The sequence below is a fragment of the Physeter macrocephalus genome, chromosome 3 (assembly GCF_002837175.3).
Source record: "Physeter macrocephalus isolate SW-GA chromosome 3, ASM283717v5, whole genome shotgun sequence".
In the NCBI taxonomy this organism is placed as follows: Eukaryota; Metazoa; Chordata; class Mammalia; order Artiodactyla; family Physeteridae; genus Physeter; species Physeter macrocephalus.
The window spans coordinates 14,658,724-14,662,234 of NC_041216.1; the positions used below are offsets into that span (position 1 = coordinate 14,658,724).

A 3,511-nucleotide genomic window follows, 5' to 3' on the forward strand; every position below is an offset into this window, starting at 1 on the left:
CACAGGCTCAGGGGCCATGGCTCACGGGCCTAGCCGCTCCGCGGCATGTGGGATCTTCCCAGACCAGGGCACGAACTCGTGTCCCCTGCATCGGCAGGCGGACTCTCAACCACTGCGCCACCAGGGAAGCCCCTGAGGATGTTTTTTTAAGGCAAAGCAACTCCCAATATTCCACTCTACTTCTCCTGAAGCAAGAAGAAAAAACCTACAACCAAATACAGATTCCCAATACTGATCCTATTAGATCTAGAGCCCTTCCAAACGTTGCAAAAATTAAAAATGTTACTTTTAACTAACAAACATTGTCATGGATCTTCTTACCCATGGGAACAGGATGGAAGAATGAGGTGGAAAAAACACTAAATAACCAAACCAACAGTGAAGTATTATAGCTTCAATTATGATTAACGTAAAATGAATTCCCCGATTCCTTCCAGTATTGAAAGTTAGTCATATGATGTACAAAGATAGATTTTTTGGTCATAAGCAGAACCTCAGTACTCAGCTGGGAACATGAGGTTTTCTTCCCATTATCCCATTCCTTAAAACATTTATATTTATTCTAATGGTAGGTTCTGAGAATTCAGCATAAGTCTGATTACTATGTATGTAAAACAAAAGCTTTAATTAACTGTAACTAATAATAGAAAATAATAATAATATCTTGTAAATGCATAGTAATTGAGAGGCAGTACAAAGTAAGAGAAGTGGTTCAGAGTATTGACTTTTTTTTTATTATAAATTTATTTATTTATTTATTTATTTATTGGCTGCTTTGGGTCTTCATTGCCCTGCGCGGGCTTCCCTAGTTGCGGCGAGCGGGGGCTACTCTTTGTTGCAGTGTGCAGTCTTCTCATTGTGGTGGCTTCTCTTTGTTGTGGAGCACAGGCTGTAGGCACGCAGGCTGCAGTAGTTGTGGCATGCGGGCTCAGTGGTTGTGGCACATGGGCTTAGTTCCTCCGCGGCGTGTGGGATCTTCCCGGACCAGGGCTCGAGCCCGTGTCCCCTGCGTTGGCAGGAGGATTCTTAACCACTGTGCCACCAGGGAAGTCCCCAGAGTATTGACTCTTGATCAGACAGTCGGGTTTGAAGCCTGACACGAGCAATGTATTAGCTGTGTAACCTTGGGCAAATTTCTTAGTATCTTTGTGCCTCAGTTCCGTCATATAAAAATGAGGATAAAGACAGGACCTAACTCATTCTAATTCATTTATAATTAACTTACAATGGTGCCTGACACATATTAAGTGTTTAATTAATGTTTTTGTTATACTTGGCATATTAACAGTTTATGTTAATAAAAAGTGACACAGTACATTCCTCAGAAGATAAAGTACGAATTTAGAAACTCTGAATTTATAAGAGCCCCAAAAGAGTTTGGGACAAACCCTGTCAACAGAACACAATTCTGAGAGGTGAAATTTAACTTTGGGGGGAGGGAGAAAAAAAGCTATATGGTACTATTTCTCTGATGTGCTTTACTGACCTCTATAGTCTCCTCTTAGTAACAACAACACAAACCCTCACTAATTCACTGCATCTACAACAGAAATTGTACCATCCCCTGAAATCCCAGGTCTCTACGTACTGGGTAAGAGAAACTTTGTTCAGTTAAAAAAAGATTCCATTTATGGCTAGTATTATTCAGTGTTTTATTCGTGACACAGAAGGATGCCCTACCTGCTAGTCATACCGAATCGTCAATATCAAAACGCTTTTTAAAATCCCTTTCTTTTTTTCTAAAGGGTTTTTTCCTCCAGATGTGATTAAATTAAGGATCTTTTATTTTATTTTGGCCTGGCTGCACCGCACAGCATGTGGGATCTTAGCTCCCCGACCAGGGATCGAACCCATGCCCCCTGCATTGGAAGCACGGATTCTTAACCACTGGACTGCCAGGGAAGTCCCCCTTTCTTTAAAATATAATAAAATGGTAGGCCCACTGGATTCTGAGACCTTTCCAAATTCAGAGGGGTTGAAAATGGGATGACAAAAGAACTCACAGTTAAAGATGGAGTTATCCTATGACTCTAGTTCCACTCCTGGGTATACATTCAAGAGAAATAAAAACATATGTCAACACAAAATCTTGTACATGAATCTTCATAGCAGCATTATTTATCATAGCCAAAAAATAGAAAGAACTCAAATGTCCATTAGCTGATGGGTAAATAAAATGTGGTACATCCACACAATGGAATATTATTAGGCAACAAAAAGGAATGAAACACTGATACCTGCTACTGAAAACATTATAGTAAGTGAAGGAGGACAAACACCAAAGGTTACATGTTGTATAATTCCACTTATATGAAATGTCCAGAATTGTCATATTCATAGAGACAGCAGATTAGTGGCTGTCAGGGACTAAGAGGAGGGCAGGGAGAGGGGGAAATGGGGAGCAATTGCTAATGGTATGGGGTTTCTTACTAGGGTGATCAAAATGTTCTGAGATTAGATAGTGATGATGGCTTGTGAATATACTAAAACCTCTGAATCGCACACACATAAAATTGAATTTTATGGTATGTGAATTACACCTTAATTTAAAAAAAAAACTCCAAGGAGTAAAACAGTACAGAATGATTAATTTTAAACTTCTTCCTACTTAAGTTCAGAAGTAGATGGCCTACTGGTAGAAATTTTTAGGACCATTTGAAGGAGACAGACTTCTTGAGATAAAAGTGAGAGAAATGAATGTATAAGAAGTAACACAGGGACTTCCCTGGAGGTCCAGTGGTTAACAATCCGCCTTCCAATGCAGGGGATGCGGGTTTGATCCCTGGTGGGGAAACTAAGATCCCACATGCCGTGGGGCAACTAAGCCCACGTGCCACAACTAGAGAGCCCAAGTCACAATGAAATACCCCACAGGCCACAACGAAGATCCGGCATGCCACAACTAATACCCGATGCAGCCACATAAATAAATTAAAAATAAATAAATAAATAGCAGTAACACAAATAACCAATTATACAGCCAAGAAAGGTAAGAATGAATGGAGGCAGACAGAAGAAAAGCACCCAACATTGATAGTTTCCATTTTCAAAGCTGTTTAAACTACAGAACTATGCATTCAACAAATTTAACATGTATTAAGTACAACCATACATCTTTTTATTGAACTTCACTTTACTGAGCTTCACAGATTGCATTTTTTACAAACTGAAGATTTGCAGCAACCCTGTGTTAATAAGCAAGCCTATGGGTGCCATTTTTTCCTACAGCATCTGGTCGCTTCGTGTCTGTGTCACATTTTGGTAATTCTCACAGTATTCCAAGCTTTTTCATCAGTATTACATCTGTCATGGTGATCTGTAATCTTTGATATTACTATTGTAACTGCAGATGTGGTGGAAATAGCAAGAGGACTAAAATTAGAAGTGGAGCCTGAAGATGTGACTGAATGCTGCAATCTCATGATAAAACTTTTTTTTTTTTTTTGCGGTACGCGGGCCTCTCACTGCTGTGGCCTCTCCCGTTGCGGAGCACAGGCTCCGGACGCGCAGG

The 3,511-nt window shown here is 40.2% G+C and overlaps 1 protein-coding gene across 1 annotated transcript in view; it reads right to left on the reverse strand.

Moving 5' to 3' along the window:
* The window catches only part of CEP85 (centrosomal protein 85), a 33,252-nt gene that overhangs the window by 27,089 nt on the left and 2,652 nt on the right, over positions 1-3,511 (reverse strand). The gene's annotated exons all lie outside the window — the stretch shown is intronic.